The sequence below is a fragment of the Sceloporus undulatus genome, chromosome 2 (genome assembly GCF_019175285.1).
Source record: "Sceloporus undulatus isolate JIND9_A2432 ecotype Alabama chromosome 2, SceUnd_v1.1, whole genome shotgun sequence".
Taxonomy (NCBI): domain Eukaryota; kingdom Metazoa; phylum Chordata; class Lepidosauria; order Squamata; family Phrynosomatidae; genus Sceloporus; species Sceloporus undulatus.
The window spans coordinates 196,878,599-196,901,533 of record NC_056523.1 but is presented as its reverse complement, the minus strand read 5'-3'; the positions used below and the strand labels follow the sequence as shown (position 1 = coordinate 196,901,533).

The window sequence follows — 22,935 nt, the reverse complement described above, 5'->3', positions numbered from 1 at the left end:
AACCTTTAGATTTGACAAGGAACAGAGCAAGTCTGCAAGTCATCTGTTCTGATACGCCTCAATAGTTACTTTACGTAGCTCAGTTTTTTAAATGTGCACAAAACTGTACTCTGCAGCTTAATATAAGACTTTGTTTTAAATAATAGATTAGTTGTCAGAATTAAAGCTGTTGTTTTTAACCACGTTGTTGTTAAACCACACTATTGTAAAACATTTATAGAAGAGTTTACGATAACCTATGAAAGATATTGGAATTAAGAATTTAGATTTTTAAAAAATAAAATTATGGTATCTTACTAAAGGATTGGGTAAAAAGGAAATCTACAGGTTCATCCCTTGGTGATTTGTAGGAGATCACCAAGGATGTCTGACTCCCAATTATTTAACAGTGACATGAACAAAATGCCCCTTTCCCTGCATTCACACAGGATAATTTTTTAAAAGCTTGGAATAACCAGGAGTAGATTTTTGTGTGGAAGGACTGTGAACTCCCTTTTCAGTTTTCATACGCAGAGGTTTGATACTCTGCTTGACCAAATTCCTGCACGCAGCATTCTTTAATTGCACATATCTTTTAACATACAGTTTTTTGCATCAAACTCCAGTTGGAGTCTGAACAGTATAATAAAAATAAGAGGAGAACCTGTTAAGCCCGAAAGCTGCCCATCACTAATATACAGTCTTAGCCATGTTCACTGCTCCCCCAGCCTGCAGAGGAAGAAAACTGGACTGAATGAGAAAGAGAAATTGTGGATGAACAAAGATTAAGTTGTAAATTTATGCTGACACCCCAGCTATGTAACACTTTCCCAATACGACTGTGGTTGTCTTCCACGCTTTTGCCATTTGAGAATCAATACAGGTGTTTTGTTCTGCAGCATGTTTGTACTGCTGGTTTTTTAAAAATTGTGATTTGCCATTTTGGAGGTGTCATTTAAGTATGTTTAATGGAGGCTGTTAGTTGTGCTAGATTCCTGTATGTAAGGGGGAAATTCAAAAGACATCAGATAACTAAATGGCATAGGAAATTCCACTCCGCATGTACGGGTTTTTACAGTACAGAAAATATTTAATTTGGGCCATTAAAAATACCGATATAATTCTGCAAAGTTATGCACTCCTAAATTCCATCAGTTATCCATTTGAAAAATGTATCAATTACTTCCTACACAGGTGACACACACACTTTCTACGCTGAAGCTCCCAAACCAGTATACAGTACTGTATAGCACAATAAAACCAACTAGATAGTACAATTATTTTTGCAAACTAAACACTTCCATATTCTGTAAAATTTATTTAAGGGGTAGCCAAAACAGTTTGGAAAAAATGTAATATTTATATAGAAATCAGAATTATGGTGGAAAGTGTACTTTTGATTGTTTCTCTGCAGCTAGTACCCGACAATTCTAGCCACTCTTAACATCATCATCAACAAACTTTTAGTTTATATTTAGGGTTGCCATGTGTCCCTTAGTCGAAGAAATTACCTTTATTTGAAAGATGGGAAGGGTTGTCCTCTATTTGAGGGTTGGAAAGATTTTCCTTTTTCATAGACTGATAAATATGCCCAAAAAGTCTATACTTTTGGCTGTGGGCCTTCATAAGATGTCTGCATCATCTAATTTTCTGAATATGAACAATATGTTAATTTTACAAAGAAACTGTGAAAAGAAATCAATACTTTCATTTAGTATTTAGGAAGAATACAAACTTGTTAATAACTGCTTCTGGATTGTCAACCTTGCATATCATGAATTTTGATAGTCTCTCATTGCTATTTTGAAAACCTGGCAAAACTAGCTAAATCCTGCTACCTATTGGTAATACCAAGTCCAGCAAAAAGTGAGCCTACACTAGCAGTTTTCCCTTGCTGAACAAGGCAGGATTTACATCAATGAAAGTATGTAGGGGTAGGCTGTGGAGTTGCTAGGGTAGGATTTAATAACAAATGATCTCTTTACTATATTTTTCAACAGTGGGCCCTCGGTATCTGCCACAGTTTGGTTCCAGGATCCCCCATGGATACCAAATCCGTACATACTTACATCCCATAATATGCAATGGCAGAGTAAAATGGCGTCCTTTATATAAAAAGGCAAAAACAAGGTTTGATTTTTGGATATTTTTTTTTAATTACGTTTAAGCCATACATGATTGAATCATTAAATGCAGAATCCATGGATATGGTGGGACAACTGGGACAGCAAGTTAGAAAACAAACCTTCCCCAACTGCCAGCAGTCTCCAAATGTGTGGAATCACAAATCCCACATCTACAACCAGGCTATACTGAGGATGGGGAGAGTCTCACACAGTGCTTGTTAGATTATATTATGTGAAGGACTGACTTTTTTTTTAAGTGTCACAAAATGATATCCTATTTGTGTCTATTTACTTACAACTATTCCTTTTTTTTCATGGAAACTGACCATGGACTGGCTGCTGATGGCTTATGGATGGGATACCATGCACCAAGGCTTTGAGTAGCACTGGTCTAAGGCATCTGGAGGCCAAAAGGTTGAGAAAGCTAAAGGATACTTTAAAAAAATTAATGGACTTTTTGCTCTGAAAGTAAAACTGCATGATAGTATTGAAGCAGAGGTAAGGAGGGGCTAGAGCTGGCTCTGACTGACTCTTTTCTGCTGAAAGTTTCCTGGGTTCTTCACTCTCTCTGGCCCCTTTTTCTTTTCCTCCTTGCTTTTTCAAATTAAAAAAAGGGGGTCTGCTTTGAAAAGAAGGGCAAGAAAAAGAAAAAGTCTTCCTTCTGCATACAGGCCATGCTCGAGCCGTGTGACTGTATTGCTTTATTTTGTACTTTTAAAAAACCCAGCAGCCCATATTTGGCCTGGCTGGCTCACAAAGCCCAATGTTACAGGAAGAGCGCTTGCGCCCGCTTGCTGTAATCAGAGAGGTAATTCTGTTTTTCCTGGCAAAGGCCTCTGCCGAGACTGCTGTGTGCGATGTATGGAACAGATTCTTTTTTTCGGCGTCCTGCCAAAGTGACCATCTGCTTCCAGTTCTAACCCCCCTTGCTTCTTCCCCCTCCCCAAAAAATCTGTGGCTGTTCACTGAACTGTGTGTGTGTGTGTGTGTGTGTGTGTGTGTGTGTGCATACACATGCTTAAGGCCTACTTCATTCCTGCACCCAGCCCCAGGTTATTCACCAAAGCCCAGCTAGGAATGAGGCAGGATGTCAAGGGGATGCCTGACCTGCGTTGATCCAAAATGGACCCATGATAAGAATCTGTCCATTTCTTTCCTTGAAAACATTTGCTGATTTGGAATCAACCATTGCGTTGTTTCCAGCTGAGACTCACAAACATCTGTAAACAGAGAAGGCTGCATCAAGACTTTCCCAGAGCTGGCTATCCAAACCCCAAGAATCTTGGCTTTCTCAGCACCGGACCCCCACCGCCATTGCCCCATGAGCTGCTGTTTCTTCAAATGGGCACCTCCTTTCTTCATGGATCTTCTCCTCTCTCTTACAGAAGGGGACAGGACACTCAGAGGCGTCTGGACCCAGGACCCCAGGCAACTTTACCGCCACCAAGTTGTGCAGCTCTGAGATGAAGGAGGGTAAGATCTCAGCAGCTGGATTTGGGGCACCATTACAGGCTGTAGTGTGGGAGGCAAACTGAATTGGCCTGACCCAGGGAATGCATGGTTTCCCCCATGGAATCCTAAGTGAGCCCCATTGAAATGAACTGGAGCACATTCTTGGCTTGTTCCTGTTCATTTCATTGCAGTTTGCATGACATAAATCTCCCGCAGATTATATTCCAATGTTTATTATTGGTAAGGGAGGAAGTTGGGTTTTCTGCCTCATGCACCACAATGTGTCTCTTAGGTTTCCTGGTGCACAGGGCTTAATGGGGCGGGGGGAGATTTGAGTTGCTGCCCCCTTCTATTTCTCTTCAGTGGGGAGAGAAACATCCCTCCCTCCGTCATTGAAAGACCTGAACCAGAACATTTTACTTTGTTTCCACATCCGTAAAGTAAACTGGGCACATAGCAAAAAGGAAAACAGAATGATACATGCCTTTACTTTGTGGATCAATGAAGCTTTCTGAGAGAGTTTTCTCTGGCCTGGATGCTATTCCTCACCACCACTTACCCACCCACCCATGGTATAGAAAAGCTGCCCCATGCTAAGTGATGCAAAAACACCCTCTGATTTGGCCCAAGCGTGAGCTCTTCCTAGTGCAACAACTTTTACCAGATGTATAAATTCACCCTCAAAATCACAGGGGCCTTTTCATTTTCATAATAGTGGCAATAACAGGTAAAACAATCAGCACGCTCATTTATTAGCGATTCATTAGAGAAACTATGTCCGGCTACGAGGGCAGTTAATGACTCAACAATCGTGATGGGCCATATGTTTGGCATGAGATTTATTATTAAAGAGCTTCCAACAGGGACAGATTCTGACTGCAGAACAACGTACGCCAGTGGTGTAAATAGTTAACTATGGAGTCTGCTCTAGTGCTTGCCCATATGTAGGGGGCCTTGAATGGCAGCACTGCAATGGGCAGAAGGCAGGAGCATGGGTACAGGCCCAGCCTACCCTCTGCCAGCTTACCAGCTCTTCCCAATGGCATAGAGGAACCAGGGATCAGCAAACACAGTGGCATCATCTGCCATCGCTACCACCTTCAAGCTTCTCTGCCTTCACTTAGCTTAGCCCTCGTGGGGTGGGTGGATTTTCCCAGCAGCAAGGCATCATGATGCTTTACTATCATTGTTGAAACCCAGAGGTTGATTGGTCTTTGAATGGGTAATTGAGAAGCATTAGCTTTACAAAAGACCTGTTCCTTTGTGGAGATGAATACTGTAGAACTGGGCTATAGATATGACTTGACACAGTTGCCTGCCTTGTTTGGATTCTCATTGAGGATGTGTTTAGCTATAAGAGAGTCCCACAACAGCTCTGGCATCTCAAAGTGTACCATCACACTACTGCCTTTCTCCAGTTATTACAAAAAGTTTCAGACATTATGAGAAATTCCAGCAAGCAGATATACATATCCCTAATGTTTTCATTTTTATTGGAATATCTAAAGGGGAACGTGCAAGGAGAGAGGAGTGCAAATTGAAGGCTTCATAGGACTTTATCACACGGGGAAAATTGGGTGTTTATTATCCCATGAAAATTGTGCAATCGCAATTAAGATTTCAACCATGATGTCATGAGTAAAGAGCCATTATCCCAGGAATAACCAGGCAATAAACAGTAACAAATCATTCACAGGAAAATCTGTGGTTATTCCTGGGATAATGACTCTTTAATCACAATGTGTGTGAGAATCTTAATCACAATCATATGATTTTCACAGGATAATCACTGTTTAAACTCCCGATTTCCCCCCTAATTTCACTGTATGATAAAGTCCATAGGGACTGAAGCATCTCCAGTCCCTCTTCAGACATTATGGTGACAATAAAGTGATGCAGGTAGGACTGTGAATTTAGAACTGGAAACTAATCTATTGATATAGGCAAAGAACTATATCACACCAGTCTGTTGTCTCACAGCAATCATGTCGTTGAAGCAAACAGGAACAAACCAGTTTGAAAACAATCACTATCAGACTTCTCTGCAATTGCACAACAGTGGGCCCTTGATATCTGTTGAGGTTTGGTTCCAAGACCTAAATCTGTGGATGCTCATATCCCAATAAACACAATGCCACAGTATAATACAGTAATGTCTCTTATGTAAAATGGCAAAATCAAGACTTGTTTTTTTTTTGAAAATTATACATTCAGCCCTCTGTTTTCGCAGGGAATCCATTTCAGACCCTCCCGCAGATAAGAAAAAAGCATGGGGCCTCCAATTCCATTGTTCCTAGTGGCAGCACAATGTGTGTGTGGCTGCAAGCATGGCCGTGTGCACACCTCCATTGAGAACAACAGGGCTTGCCATCCACAGATAGTCAAATCAATGGATGGCAAGCCTGAAGATGATGAAACCCCACTGTATTTAAAAAAAAAAATTCAAGTTATGGATGCTTGCATCCATGGCTAAAGAATCCATGGATATGGAGAGCCGACTGTACTTTGGCAAGCCATGGTCCTGTGCTTGCTATTTCTCACTGCTTTGCTAACCATTCCTACCTCCCCATGTATGCCCTACTTAGTGCAATCATATCTTTCTCTTTTTAAAATTTCATTTCTTCATTCTTCATTCTTTATTTGTATTCTTTATTTTTGCTGTGATTGCAAAACTATGGCAAAACAATAGAAGAAACTGGAATAAAAGAAATAAAAAAGGAAAGGAAAATGAAGTAAAAGCAACCTCAGTCTGCTTGGGAATAGCGAGGGGGAGAAGAGGAGAGTCACCTCCATTCATACCATGCGACTGGCAGAATAGTGGACCTACAGCAGAAGGGAACTATCGCACCAGAGGTACTTGTGGAAAAGCAGTGATACTGGGAGCCAATGATGAGTTTTTCCCATCAGTAAAAAGGTGAACTCGGACAACAATTGAAATGTAAAGCAGCAACAAGAGAGACCAGCCAAAGATGGTACTGTGCTGCAGTCATCACGATTTACCAGACTTGTGTGAAAAAGCCCAAAATCTATATACCATATATACTCGACTATAAGTCGACCTCATGTATAAGTCGAGGGCAGGTCTGGGGGCCAAAATTATGGATTTTGATATGATCCATGGATAAGTCGAGGGTAAAACTTAAGGGCATGTAATGAAAAACGTAAAGGTTGGAGCAAAGGAAAACAAAGCTAAAGAACTTACAAAATTACAGCAGACATAATTATTTGTACTCATACTAAAGGCTGAATGGATGAGAGAGTAGAAGCGGTCAAAGCTTCCAGGGCAGATTAAACTCTTGCCTTTCGCCAGGGGATATGTGTGTGTGTTAAAGTACAGTACTTATATTGATCCTGATCCATGGATAAGTCGACTCAGGTTTTTTGGGTCAATTTTTTAACCTAAATTTCTAGACATACATGAGTATATACAGCAGGGTATTATTAGAAAAGGAATTAAAAACAACACTTCTGATGCCACAACCCCCTTATACAAATCTAATGTGCAAAGGTACTTGGAATATTACATACAGTTCAGGTCCGTGTAGACCCCTTTTCTGCACCTTTTCCAGTGTGACTCTTTAACGCTACACAGTTATAGCGTTTATTCCACTTTTTGGTGCCATCTCTCCATCCCAGGGAATCCTGGGGTTTGTAGGTTTGTGAGAAATTGGCAGTCTCAACCAGAAAGCTCTTCTAGTACCTTACCAAAATATAAATCCCAGGATTCTGTAGGATACAGTCATGTCACTTGGAGTGGAATCATAATGTTATAATGCTGCGAATTCCAGGTTTTGTTCCTGTATGAGCCAATTTTATTTTGGAGAGTCACATGACATTTTTGTCATCTCAGAGTATTTCCCAGGAACTCCTGGCATTCTCAAGGAGTTTTTATTTTTATTTCCCTAATCAGTTTAAATTAACCCAGGGTTTTTTCCCCCTGAAATGAAATTTTTCTCTTCTAGGCAGTGCACTTGTATTATTCTAGAACTACCTAAAATAGCCACCACCAGTAAAACTCAGCTATTATTTCTAGGATGCAAATTAAATAGAGATCAAGGGGATTGCTACACATGGTTTCTATACTACTATAAGACCTGGAAAAAAAGTGGCTTTGGGGATATTTATCACATGACAACCCTGTGTCCCTGAAGCATTGCTATGGCATCCCCTTTTATTGATGGGGAGAACCTGTCAATGAACTCACAATTATGCTAGTCCTCAGGTGTGAAATGTGGCAGATGCAGCAGATGCAAGATTGGCAGTCATGTGGTGTCAGTGTCTCCCACACACACACACACACACCTTTCCAGGTTGGTTTTTATTTATTTTCTATTTCCTTTAGTAAAAAAAAAACTTAAACCACATTAGGAGAACAGCAGGATTGCATGAAAAAGTGAAAAATAAAATAAAATAAAACCCAGTTGGGATGCTAGGTGGGGCATAGGGCAGGGAGATAGGGCTAAGGGGGAGTGTGGAAGACTGTGGAAGATGGCTAAAGCTGCCCCAGTTGCGTGATTGACAAGACATGCAATCGTGGCTGGTTTGAAACTGGTAAGCTTCCATTTTTATTAACGGACGTGATTACAGTGAAAACAGGGCTTGTGTAGTCATGCCCCAAGTGAAGGAAAGAGGAATGCCAGCACTAAAACAAAATGATTCCAATGCTTAACCAATTTAATACTAAACAACTTTAGCGTTTTGACTATAACTACAGAATAATAATATAGAAGGCTCTGTAGAAATTGCTGAAAATAAATTTCCGAAATGTTGTAGGAGTCTAGTTGTGAGGCTTGATCAGTGGGAGGGGGAGGAGGAAGAACACAAGGGAAGGAAACCCAGGATGTTTCAAGAAAGAGTTTGGCTGCAGATCTGGAAATGTGCAGGTGAAATTAAAAATAAAAACAAAAAATGAAAATGAAAAAACATTTTTGTGGAACAAAAATATTTTTTAACAAAAAAATTTTTGTTTATTCCGGGTAACGCCAAAAGGGCAGCATGGAACCTGTGGACTCTACTTTGCCCAGCCCTGGAATAGGGCATGGTTAAATGATAGAATCTGCTGCAAGATGTAGTGCTGAGCACCAGCTGGGATGACTTAAAGTGACAGTTCAATGAATTATAAACAATGCAGCTATCAGTGGCTGGCTACTGGCCTGGATAGCTATGTATTATTTCCCCTAATGGAGGGAGGAGGATGGCTAACAATCTCAGTGCTGCAGAGCATGAGTGGGATGGTGTAGCACTGAGGCCTGGCCTGTGGGCTTCCTACAAACGTTCAGTTGGCTTTAGCGGGAAAAGCATTTGGGATAGATAGGCTTTTGGTTGGATATTGGATGGCTTTTAAAAAACATTCATGAGATGAAAAAACAGAATAAACATGGCACTTACAGTAGGCCCTTGATATTGGCTGGAGTTTGGTTTGAGGATCCCCCATGGATACCTAAATCCATACATGCTCAAATCTCATTAAATACAAAGGCATGGTAAAATAGTGTCCCTTATGTAAAATGGCAATATCAAAGTTTGCTTTTGGGAATTTATTTTTAAAAAAACATTTTCAAGCCATGGATGTTTAAATTCATGGAGAAAGAATCCATGGATAAAATGGGCCAACAGTATATACTCACTTGTTGATACTTCTCCTAAAACCTAAATCATAGCTAGGAACTACAGCCGAGCTATAGATCCCAGCATTTCCCCAGCAAGCTTGCCTGGGCATTCTCAAGAGTTGGAGTCTGAAAAAGTAACTTTTCCAAGCTCTGGCCCAGAGCTACTTCTGCTTTCCCAGACAGATGCTATGTAGCTTTTGAGTGCCTAACAACATACTTGAGTTTAATTTCAGAGATCCTCACAAAATGTCACCTTAGTTCTAAAAACTTTTGCCTTGGGGGTAAAGTAGTTATATGTCCAAGACGAGGTTGGGGAGGGCAAAGATGGATATAATAGGTTGTCCATTTCTTAAGGTAAACTTCATCTTCATTTCAGTAAGGCATAAAATGATCAGTGAAATCATGTCTTAAACATTATGCCATTCATGGAATGCCACTTAGACAAAGCAGAAAAGTAATATTTCCTATCTGCCTCCCACCTTCACCTCCCCAACCCATCTCTGCCTGTTCTCCAATGCTCTGTTGTTTCCTCGGGCAATATATGTGAACACCTTCACTGGTATCTCCAGTGCAGTGAGCCCTTAGTTTGGGGTTTGGTTCCAGGACCACACATGGATACCAAAATCCATGGATGCTCAAGTCCCATTAAATACAATGGCATAGTCAAATGGTGTCCCTTCTATAAAATAGCAAAATCAAAGTTTGCTTTTTGGAATTAATATATTTTTAAAATATTTTCAAGCCGTGGATGATTGAATCCATGGATACAGAATCTGTGGATACAGAGTGCCAAATGTATTGCCTAGCTCTGTAGCAGTGAAGCCATTAGAAGATCAGCTTCTCTTGACAGAGCGAGAGAACCAGAGGGGGGCAAAGGCAGGAGGGATGTGGCTACAACATTTACGGGTTGACGATGGAACATATAACAGCTCACATAAGCCAGCAGAATCAGCCTGGATCCCCAGATAAGACATCTAGTAAAACCAGACCTAACCTGACTTTTTCAACACCTACCTGCAGTCCAGACCATGACTTCACAGAAAGCTGTTCTGTATTCCATCAGCATGTGAGGTGCCAGTTCTGGGTGGCTTAGTGGACCTAATTGGTGTCTGTTCTGCATCTCTTGGGAACTATTGCGGCATCACCTATAAAAAGTGAACGATTCAGTTGTGGTTTGCAGTGAACAACAAACATCTCTTAGTGAATACAAGTGTTAGAAAGGACTCCTCTATGAAATCAGAGACCACTGGCAGCGCTATTAAACTCCACCAAGTTAATGGCTCCAGTACAACATTATTAATTTTTTCTGTGTGAATTTATAAATCCAGATGGAGATCCATGATTCTTTCCAAGGTCTACATCACCAGCACATTCTCCAAAGTTTCCAGGAACTGATCCATCCACTGGTTCAGAAGATATACAGATACATACACAGGGATATTTGTACATCAGAATGCTTGCTTTTGTGGTTGGCCCTCCAGAGTAAACAGGTCATGGTGGCCTCTTGGGAAATTGATGTCCCATTTGGGTTATGCCACCTGCCTCTGTGTGTAAGTGAGAGAGGGGGGGGTTGACTCCAGTAAATTCAGATTATGTTAATGCCAAGGCTACATAAATAGCAAATGTCTTCTACTTGTGTCAGGACCACAGAACATACACTATGTCCTCCCAGAATATTTCCCAGATATTTAAGAATTACTCCTAGTTTCTTCACTTTCGATCCCCAACTATAGATGTATATATCTTGGGCTCCTCTAAACCTAATTTGGTAAATAATTTTGCTTCTCTCATTAGCAGCTGGATGAAACCAGTCTGCCAACCTGTACCATATAAGCAGAAAAGGAAGGGCTGACTCCCAGGCATCCACAGCAATGTTTCACAAGCAATCAAGCAGGATAGCTTGAAACTTTCATTTTCCTCCCCTTGAATTGTGCAAACCCACTTCTTCCATCTTTCCCATATGCTGTCCCAACATGCCTTTATAATAGTAATAATAATAATTACAAAATATTTTTATCCCGCCTCTCCCATCGGATCGAGGCGGCTTACAACATCAATAAAATACAATAAATACAAAGTAAAACCCATTATCCCTCCCTCTCCCTTTCATGAATTACTTCTTGGAAGTGTTATAAGGGAACCAAGTTGAATAGTGGGGGGGATCCGGTCAACATCTAAAGTGTAGTGAGTCAATTTTCTAATCCTTTATACCCCTCTCAGAGGCCTCTGGGCTCAAGGAAAGCCAGGAGAGGATGGGGAGACCCCCAGGAACTAAAGGCAGAGCTGGTAGAAACAGCCTGAGAAGAGCTTGTTGTTGGCTAAGCTTCCGCAGCTGACACCTGGGAAGCTACAAGCAGGAATTTCCTTCTGATGCTGGGGAGCAGCAGAGGTGAGTCAGATCAGCAGTATTTTAAGTTTTGAAAACACCTTACCAGTAAATGCGCTTCTGGGGAGATATCTTGCCCCGGTAGAAATATATCAACTGATTGTTGTGACACTATATATCAGTGTTTCCCAAAGTGGATGACATGCTCTCCTCCCAGGAGGTGATGGAAAGAGTTAGGGGGACAGTGAGGGGAAAGGGGCTGGTAGGGGGCCTTTCAGTTCAGGTTTTGATGCACAAGAAAGACAAGGGGAACCAGAAGCCTTTAGGACCATGGTGGGAAGAGAGTTGCATGAAACTTCTTTTCAGGGTGCCTTAAAACCACAACACAGCCTCACTGATCATTTAGTGGGGTCTCTTTCTCTTTGCCTGCCTGCATGAACTTATTCCCTTAGTTGCATCTTTCACTGGTGGTGGTGGTGGTTGGGAAACTCTTGCAAGGCTTGGGCAGAGAAAAAGGGATGCCGACTACCCCTCTGCCCGGCTAAGGTGCCGGTGGGTGCGGCGACAAGGGCCTGCACATGTGAGTAACTGAACTTGCAAAGATGCAGTTTGCAGAGAGTTAAGAAAACGGTGTCTGAATGACCCGCCAAAGGCTTCTTGTTCTCACTGGCTTTTGCTGGAGGGGTGGCATGGGTGAGAGGCTTCTTGGTTGCTGTTCAACTAGCTTACTCAGTTGCTGCTCCCAGGATGACCAAGTGCAAAGAGAGCACTGACCAAGATGGGTTGTTTTGAATTTGCAGTGAACAGTAGACCTAATATCAAGAAATATGTGTGGGGATGGTGGCACTAGGGTCATTGTGCAAATCTACAGCACTATATAAATAAAGCATAATAATAATAATAATAATAATAATTGACCAAGACAAAAGGGGGTGGTAGTAAGAAAAAGTTTGGGGACCATTGCTATATATAAACACTCTCTGACTTCAAATAAAAAGATGGAAAGCAGGCAAGACCTGGGAAGTTGCATATCGTAGAGTTTTCAAACCCCTCCCTCAAATTAATTAATTGCTTTTATAATAAAAAATTATAGAAGTAATAATTTGTTGTTGTTGTTTGGGTTCTTGAAACTAACTACATTGGTCACTCTTCATTACTTTAAAAAAATTAATACTGTAATATCAATTAAAAATAACCAACCAACAGCTGACCCAGGAGAACAAACTATACATCTTGATGCGCTCTCCATATAGTCTTCATTTTGCCAGTTATCCTGGCAAATACCACCAACAAGATATCATGTGTCATAGAATCATAGAATCATAGAGTTGGAAGAGACCACAAGGGCCATCCAGTCAAACCCCCTTCCATGCAGGAAGTCTCAGTCAAAACATACCCAGCGGATGGCCATCCAGCCTCTGTTTAAAGACCTCTAAGGAATGAGGCTCTACTATACTCCAAGGGAGTGTGTTCCACTGTTGAACAGCCATTACTGTCAGGAAGTTCCTCCTAATGTTGAGGTGGAATCTCTTTTCCTGTATCTTGCAGCCATTGCTCTAGGTCCTAGTCTCTGGAGCAGCAGAAAACAAGTTAGCTCCCTCTTCAATATGACTTCCCTTCAAGTATTTAAACAGGGCTATCATATCACCTCTTAACCTTCTTTTCTCCAGGCTAAACATCCCTAGTTACCTAAGTTGTTCCTCATAGGGCATGGTTTCCAGACCCTTCACCATTTTAGTCGCCCTCCTTTGGACACGCTCCAGTTTCTCAACATCCTTTTTTAATTGTGGTGCCCAGAACTGGACACAATATTCCAGGTGGGGCCTGACCAGAGCAGAGTACAGTGGCACTATTACTCCCTTGATCTAGACACTATACTTCTATTGATGCATCCTAAAATTGCATTGGCCTTTCTAGCTGCCGCATCACACTGTTGACTCATGTTCAGTTTGTGGTCTACTTGGACTCCCAGATCCCTTTCACACGTAGTTTCATTCAGCCAGGTGTCCCCCATCCTATATCTGTGCATTTTATTTTTCTGCCCTAAGTGTAGTACCTTGCATTTCTCCTTGTTGAAATTCTTTTTGTTAGCTTTGGCCCAGCTTTCTAGACTGTTCAGGTCATTTTGAATTTTGATCCTGTCCTCTGGGGTATTAGCTACTCCTCCTAATTTGGTGTCATCTGCAAATTTGATAAGTATGCCCCCAATTCTTTCATCCAAGTCATTGATGAAGATGTTGAAAAGCACTGGGCCCAGAACAGAGCCCTGTGGGACCCCACTGGTCACTTCTCTCCAGGATGAAAAGGAGCCATTGTTGAGCACCCTTTGGGTTTGGCCAGTCAACCAATTACAAATCCATGTAACAGTTACCTTGTCTAGCCCACATTTTACAAGCTTGTTTGCAAGAATGTCATGGGGAACCCTGTCAAAAGCCTTACTGAAATCAAGATATACTATATCCACAGCATTCCCTTCATCTACCAAGCTGGTAATTTTCTCAAAAAAAGAGATTAGGTTTGTCTGGCATGACTTGTTTCTCTGAAACCCATGTTGACTTTTTGTGATTATGGCACTGCTTTCTAGATGTTCACAGACTCTCTGTTTAATGATCTGCTCTAGAATCTTTCCCAGTATAGATGTCAGACTAACTGGATGATAATTGTTTGGATCCTCTTTTTTCCCCTTTTTGAAGATGGGGACAAAGTTTTCCCTCCTCCAGGATATGTGCCATTTTCTTTGCAACTCATAATTAATAAATGTGTGCCATCAGTCATAAAAATGACCAGCTTGTTAACCTAGTCCTTTGGTTCTTATTTGCCTCATGGGTTCTAGAGACTATAGTGTTTTCCATCATTTGTTGACTAAAGTGTTTTAGTTGATTTCCAGGTGGTGACTACTTCATGTTGGACTGCTATCCAGGAACAGGTAAATAAAATTTGATGGTGTAAACCTCCTTCTATGTGCCTAAATACCCCAAGACACCACATCCCATCTGATCTTAAAAATTAAGCAGGTTCAGCTTTGGTTAGTACTTGGATGAGAGACCACCAACAAAGGATTCCTTGCCTAAGAAAGCCCTATGAGATTAATTGAGGTTGCTATAAGTTGAAGGCAATGTGAAGGCACAGACACACACATACAAACAAAATTCCTTCTCCTACTATGCTCCCCCACCACGTATAGGGATCATAAGACCAATCATGGCAGCTTTATTATTTAGTTGCTTTGTAATTTTACTTGCTACCTGGAAGACATCTGAGCAAAATTCTCATGTGTGTGGACATAACAACCACCATGTGTGTAAAAATGTGCCCACATAATCACTCCCTCACAACACATAGTATCTGTGCATAGATTTAGTTTGCCTTTAGGTTTCTGTTTTGGTGTTGTTGTTGTTGTTGTTGTTGTTGTTGTTGTTGTTGTGTGCCTTCAAGTCATTTTAGATTTATGGCAATCCTAAGGACCCTATCATGGGATTTGCTTGGACAATTTGTTCAGAGGCCCAGAGCATGACATGCCCAAGATCACCCAAAGGGTTTTATGGATGAGCTGGGAATCAAACCCTGATCTCCAGAATCATAGTCCAATGCTCAAACCACTGTGCCACACTGGCTCTACCAATGATCTGTTGTTTTAAAACATGTATTCTCCCAGACTTTGGCTGAGATTGACCATAATGGAGTCATACTCCACAGATTGTCCCATAATGTTGATATTGTCATTAGGTTTTGGTCCTACTCACTTGTATGGTGGAGCCCTCCAGTTTTGTGATGTTGGATTTTCATATCAATGCCCATATATTTAACTTTTCAAGTGATGATTTCCAAGAATCTGGTTACAGGTCTTTGTTTTAGAATTTTAAAGAACTGAATTGCTATAATTGAAAGCAACTGAGAGTAACTCTTGATCTGCTCCTGGTTTTAAGTATTCTCCTGTTATACACATCCGTTAATTTATATATATCCTCAGACTATTTTTCTCTATCTTACCTTAGATAACCTTAGGTTTTAAAAATGTGAATGTTACAAACCAGTGGCCTGTGGGACAAAGCATGCTCTCTTCCCATCCACTTTGTTCTCTGTTAACACCTGCAACAGAACACAAGCCAGCATTTGAACTGTGTGATCTTCAACCTTTAGTGACGCCACACTCCAGTAGTTACGCAGCAAAATTAATGAATCTATCATTGATTAAGTTACAGTTGTTATATAAAGTAGTTGTTATAAAACCTTCATTGCTAGGAAAAGGAAAGAATTAAAATTAACTTGCGCTATGTACCTTGAGAGCCAGCATGGTGTAGTAGTTTGAGCATTGGACTCTGGAGATTAGGGTTTGAATCCCTACTTGGCCATGGAAACCCACTGAGTGACCTTGGGCAAGTCACACTCTCTCAGAGTAAGACAAAAGCAAACCTCCTCTGAGCAAACCTTACCACGAAAACTCCATGATAGGTTTGCCTTAGAATTGCTATAAGCCAGAGGATAGAGATAACTTTCTCCAGCGCTTAGAAATGTTTCTTTTTTGGACCATGACTCCCAAGATACCCCAGCCAGCATCATCACAGATGCCACTGGCAAAAAAATTCTGGGACGTGTAGTACAAGAGATTCCCAGAATACAAGAGATGTGTGGCTTGGATTTCTTGCTATGTGTTCCTCTGTGAAATTGCTTTCTTCCATCTGTTTGTCATCCAGATACATTGGGCCATAACCTTCATGGCCACAATGGTTGGACAGTCCAATACATCTGGAGGACACTATGCTGATGGTGGCTGATGTAAAGCAGAGTATCTACTGGTAGCATTATATAGGCTTTCATTGGCTGCATCTGCACTGCAGAAATAATCCAGTTTGACACCACTTTAACTGCCATAGCTCAATGCTATGGAATTCTGGGAATCGTAGTAGCCACAACAAACTACATGTATTCTCAGAATTCCATAAAATTGAGCCATGGCAGTTAAAGGGACGTCAAACCAGATTATTTCTGTAGTGCAGATGAAACCTCAGTTCTTTCTAATACAGACAACATTTTTCCCTGTTCTTTTCCTGTGAATGTAGCCAAAATCATTCTATTCATGCATGTGAGGAAGTACCAGAAAATGGAAGGTAACCTTAAAGTTTTCAAAGACAAAAAGAAGTAGAAGGGGGGAAAGAAACCTAAACCTAAGCATGTGATCCAAACAGCCCAATGATATTCAGTGGCCTGAATTCTTGACTGCCAAATGGATGGAATGGAATCGAGTGGACTGAGACTTGATAAAGCAGAATACAAGGAGCAGGGAAGAAAAGACACACAGAGGTTTAAAAAGTAGACAGAACTGCTTCATTGTCTGGATAAGCCATTTCCTGGTTCATACAGTGAAGCTATTTTAAAATGTCCCTGGGACAGAAATGAGAGCTGCTGATAAAAGGAGAAAGTAAAGATTTCACAGTTCACCCCACATCCCACAAAACATTTCAGTAGGGGAACAAGCCAGAATGGAAAAGGGGGGGGGGGGCTGGAATGACTGTAACCTTGAACCAAAATCCTCTGTCCAACAACCATTTCTTCCTGAGCCCTTGTTATCATTCCTGCTATTTCCAACATATGAGTGCCATTGCATAACTACCAGCCCAAATAGTACCAGCCACACGCAAGAGATAAGAGGCAACAGACTTGGAGGATTCCTGAAGTTTGTATAACTACAAAAATATTGAGGTGGGGGAAAATCCTATCAAGTAGAAACCCAAAACTGTCCAATGAAGACAAATCATGATGAGTGGGAACAGAATGCTGACTACAGGGGAGGAAAACAGAAGCCCTTTCACATTACAAAATTATATTGCTATGATTCCACTTTAAGTGCCATGGTTTCACCGTATGAAACCCTAGGATTTGCAGTTTGGGGAGGGGGATTTCAAATCAGTCACAAAGGCATAGAATCTCGCCAAACATGCCAGTCCCATGATTCCACAGAAAGGTATCCATGGCAGTTAAAGAGGAATCATAGCACTATAATTCTGTAGAGCGGAAGGGCCCTAGGTGGGGGGAAATGAAGCGGAGTATTGGGGAGGAAGGCATGGGTGATTGACAGGAATAGCAAACAGAAAGCACTCCAAAGTACAACATTTTCTTTCAGGTCCAACTGCTAGCATAACTGGGCATCGACAGGGGAAGTGCTGGTGCTCTTGGACATCTCAGCGGCCTTCGATACCATTGACCACAGTATCCTTCTGGAACGCCTGAGAGAGTTGGGTACTGGAGGCACTGCATTGCAGTGGTTCCGATCCTACCTCTGGGGCAGGTTCCAGATGGTGTCGCTTGGGGACAGCTGTTCGGCCAAGAGGGAGCTCAAATCGGGGGTCCCTCAAGGTGTGATCCGGTACCCAATGCTATTCAACATTTACATGAAGCCAGTGGGAGAGATCATCCGGAGACATGGGGCAGGGTGTTATCAGTACACTGATGACACCCAAATATACTTCTCTATGTCTCGGACTGAAGCAGTGACTAAGGATGGCATCTCTCCTCTGAATGCCTGTCTTGGGGCGGTAATGGACTGGATGAGGGAAAACCAACTCAAGCTGAATCCAGGTAAGACGGAGGTACTTGCTATAGGAACCCCGAATCCAGGAATGGAGTTGTGTCAGCCAGTTCTGGATGGGTCACACTTCCCCTAAAGGATTCTGTTCGCAGCTTGGGGGTGCTTCTTGACTCGTCACTCCAACTGACAGCTCAGGTGGATGCGACAGTCAAGAGCGCCTGCTATCACCTTCGTTTGATACGCCAACTGCGCCCCTTCCTGGAGCTGAGGGACCCGGAAACAGTAGTACATGCACTGGTAACGTCTCGATTGGACTTCTGTAATGCGCTCTACTTGGGGCTACCCTTGTGCCAAGTTTGGAAACTTCAGTTGATACAAAATATGGCAGCCAGATTGATCACGGGAACTTCTAGGAATGACCATATAACACCAGTCTTGAAGTCCCTGCACTGGCTGCCTATTAATTTCCAGGCAAAGTACAAGGTGTTAGTGATTACCTTTAAAGCCCTACATGGCTTGGGCCCAGAGTACTTGAGGGAACGCCTTCTTCCCTATTGTCCGTCCTGCACACTAAGGTCCTCTGGAAGAAATCTACTACAGCCAAAAAAATTTAGGCTAACATCTGTCTCCCAGAGGGCCTTTTCTACTACTGCTCCTAAACTATGGAACGACCTGCCAGAGGAGATCCATCACATTTCCACTCTGGTAGCTTTTAAGAAAGCACTCAAGACGGATCTCTTCCGGCAGGCCTTTCCAACTTAGTTACCCTCCCCAGATATAGAGATATTTGTCCCCTCATCTGTCTATTTTCCCCCGCCAATGTTTCTGCCTATTTTTTTTGGTTGTTCAATGTTTTTAATGTTTTAAATGTTTTAAATGTTTTAATATTATTACTGTTTAATTCTGTTTTAGTACTGGGAATGGGGGGTGGTGGTAGGTCTAGGGTTTGATTTTTTAACTCTATTGTAATTTGTTGTATTTTATTGTTGTAACCCGCCCGGATTCTTCGTGATTGGGCGGGCTAGAAATAAATTTATTATTATTATTATTATTGTTATTATTATTATTATTATTATTACCTAACCAAACTACCTACCATCCACCTAACACATACATGTGCACACATATACACACCAGTTGGTTTGTGGTCTGTCACACATGAAAGAAACAAAAGTGATGGAACTGAACTAATCATCTTCCTAGAACAGCACCAGTTAGACTAGATGGCCTTTCCCTTCTCTTATAAAGCTATCACCACCTTTTCTTTCCCTTACTAGATTAAAAAAAAAGAAAATTACAGCATCAACATATTAATAGTCAAGTTTTTGATAGGCTTTGAAAACCATTCAAAATACAGTGGGCCTTTGGTATTCACTAGGGTTGGGTTCAAAATCTATGGTTGCTTAAGTTCCATTAAATACAATGGCATAGTAAACTGGTGTCTCTAATATAAAATGGGGAAATCAAGGTTTGTCTTTTGGAATATATATATATATATATATATTGAATACTGGATATTTTTTGAATATTTTCAAGCTGTGGATGCTTGACACCATGGATAAAGAATCTGTGGATATGGAGGGCCAACTGTATGTTTGTACAGGGACAATAATGACACCAGTAGAAACAAATATAAATACCCGGGACAATGGGTTTTATTGTGCCACTGAATTCTGTTTCAATTTCAATTGCCTACCTTTGCCTGGCACTAACTAGATTGGCACTGGCAATTTTGAGATAGCATTGCACTGACAACTTCCAGATAGATGGCTTTAATTTAAGACATATAGCAGTTCCGGATGAAAGGCAGCCCTTTGCATACAGTATTTATTACTTTTTCCAAGACTGGCCTAAGCTGTTAATTTTTAGGTGATGTTTTCCAGTTAACAGTAATAATGTTTCCATGTTCTTCATCTTAAAAAATATTACACTGTATTCAAAAAATGTCCACAGAGGAGTGACAGGGAACACACATTGGTCACTTGTTTTGACCACAGAAAACACAGAAGAGATGAAAGGCAAATTAAAGCTTTTGCTGTGCCAGGGATTGGGATGTGGATAGAACTACTAGTAGTCAGCTGAGAGGGAAGGTAGAAAGGGGGGACCCTTGCTGGAACTGTGAGGGGCCAAGAAGTTCTAAACATTAACCTAAGATGAACAGATTTTGTTGTTGCTCCTGCTGCTGTCTGCCTTCAAGTCATTTTGACTTATGGTGACCATTATGGGGCTTTCTTGGCACAATTTGTTCGGAGGAGGTTTTCCACTGCCTTCCTCTGAGGTTGAGAGCATGTGACTTGCCCAAGGTCACCCAATCGATTTCATGGCTGAACTTGGAAGTGAACCCTGGTTTCCAGAGTCATAGCCCAATGCTCAAACCACTATGCCACACTGGCTCTACCAATGATATATTTTTAAAAGATGTATTTTCCCAGACTTTGGTTGAGATTGACCATAAAAAAGCCATATTCCACCATTCGTCTCATAATGTTGCTGTTATCGTTATTTTGGGATCCTGCTCCCTTGTGTGGTGGAGCCTTCCAGTTTTATCATATTGGATCATGGGGTTTTCTTGGCAAGATTTGTTCAGCGGTGGTGTGCCTTTTGCCTTCCTCTGAGGCTGAGAGAGTTTGAGACTGAGGCTTCATTCCCACTACAGAATAAACTGGTTTTTGAGTCGAGTCGATTAAGAGATTTAGTGCCGAATAGACATTCATACTATTCAAGCAGCGACTGAACCTTACCTGTTTCAATTTAATCTACTTTGCGTTCACATTCATCAATGAATCGATTCAACATGGAGTCACATCACAGGGCTGATTGTGCCACAGGGAACTGATTCATATCTGCAGCTCGTTCACACTAGCACTGAATTGATTCATTGGAAAAGATGCAGGTAATTCAGCGGATCTGGAAGAAGCACTTTAAATGGGTTTAGAGCTGGGGCCCCATCAGGGAATTGGCACAAGTGTGGACAAGGGCCATTTAAACTGTTTCAGATCCGCTTGCAAACCAGTTTACTATGTAATGGGAATGAGGTCTTCAAGTGGGACTGAAAGACTGGATTTTCATGACCAAGCAGAGATTCAAATACTGTTTTCCAGAGTCATAATCCAATGCTCAAGCCACTACAGATGTTAACAAGGCCCTCTTGCAGTTCTGTTATGGCCCTGTGGGATTGTGCACATGGCCAACTCCATTTCTCTATTAATTCTTTTGTATAAGTGTTTTGTTTTTCTCCATTGAGAACGTCTGAAATGCATTTCCTAAGGGTTAGGCATGGGCAGTAAGAGCTTTCAGCTTAAAACATTCTGGTATTATTAACCTCATCCTTTCGTCATTGACCCCAACCATCTCTTGACTCCATCCCAAAAACACTTCTCTATAACTGAATTCATCCCCCACTTGATCTGAAAAAAGCTCCCCACCCTTGCCCTATATGGAAGCTTTCCAGATCTTTGTGACTGAGGGAAGATGGAGGTCTGCTAGCTATAGCTACATGATAAAGAAAGAGAGGAGGTGTATGGGAGAATGAGAAGTCAAACTAGAGCAGCTGAGTCTAGAAGGAAGGAAGGAAGGAAGTAGTACAATTCAAAAGAAGAGTCATGTTAGTCTGGAAAAATCAATATGCAAAGGAACCTTGTAGCACCTTTGAGACTAACTGAAAGAAAGAAGTTGGTAGCATGAACTTTCATAGACTTAAACCTACTTCATCAGATGCATGTTTTTAATGGAAAGTGCATGGTACCAATCAGTTAGTCTTAATGGTGTTACAAGATCCCTTTGCATACATGTAATACAAGGAGCACACAGCACTATGTCTACTTCTGTTGCCTCCTAAGGAGCCATACCCCCCTTCTTTAAATCAACCTGGAAGAGTCCACAGTCACTTGTGCAAGTATTGTTGCACACGTCTCTACTCTCAGCACAAAACACACAGCCAGCCAAAGCTGCTTCAGACTCTGCCATACATGGAGAATGTGGGTATGCTGGGATCTCCACATCCAATGAAATCCCCTGCATTGAGCCCTGAAGAAAGGGCACTACCTTTCCTTTTGTGATGCCACATTGCGTGGATGGCAAGCCGCCCCATCCTCTCCCTGACTCCAAGTATAAAAAGTGCTCTTATTAGGCATTCCTGGATGGTGACAGCCGCCATTCCTAATCCTCCACTATACTGGAGCTGCTGCCACAGTAGAACTGATGTCATAGCTTTGGCTGTGCAGCAATTTGCAAGACCGTGAGACAAAAAACATCCACAAAACAGTTTCATTTATAGACTGCATGCCACTGTCTAAGAGACACTGTCTAGACCATTGCCACATGCCACAGCATCAGGTTGTTAAAACGACACTCAAAAGGAGATGGCGTTCAAGAAACATAAGCCACAAGAGAACCAATGGGTGCTTTTTATTTATAAAGAATGGCATTCTGATAGAGATGTCTAGTCAGTGGAGTCTGGTGGCTGTGATGTCGTGTGTGTGCGTGTGTGTGTGTGTGTGTGTGTGTGTAGAATCCACTCTGGGTTCTAGTATGAACTTCAAAAAGTTATCCCCCAAATATATGTTGGTACAGCACCTTAGACAGCTCCTTTAAATTACTAAAACCAGGAGGAAACACTCTGGTCCCCTGCATCAGAGACATTGGGCCCAACCTACCACCCTGCAAAATTCAGTGAGTGTCAAGGCTTGAGGTCTAGAGGCAAGCCGTTGGGCCAGGCATGAGGGCAGTACCTGCCATTCCCAAGCAGCTGCCAGGGCCCAAATGCCCTGGCAGAGCTCACCTGTGTAGATGCCCAGCCCCACCTACCTGACCATTGGGGCAAGGCCTTTAGTTGGAAACAGCACCTGGATCCCAAATGCTGGCTGCCGTTTGATATTTCCTATAGTCCCTCAGACCAATTTTACATCTGAGCATTGT

At 41.7% G+C, this 22,935-nt stretch overlaps 1 long non-coding RNA gene across 3 annotated transcripts; it reads left to right on the top strand.

Moving 5' to 3' along the window:
• The first annotated feature begins 521 nt into the window (after positions 1-521).
• On the top strand, positions 522-17,720 carry LOC121923882. Of its 3 annotated transcripts, XR_006102485.1 has the most exons (6): positions 522-2,603; positions 3,491-3,578; positions 6,247-6,410; positions 11,387-11,555; positions 14,380-14,418; positions 17,614-17,704. It is a non-coding gene; the product is annotated as an uncharacterized LOC121923882 (long non-coding RNA). The 3 variants fall into 3 exon arrangements; XR_006102484.1 differs by lacking the exon at positions 6,247-6,410 and having other exon boundaries at positions 17,614-17,720; XR_006102486.1 differs by lacking the exon at positions 6,247-6,410 and having other exon boundaries at positions 522-2,519.
• The last annotated feature ends 5,215 nt before the right edge of the window (positions 17,721-22,935 follow it).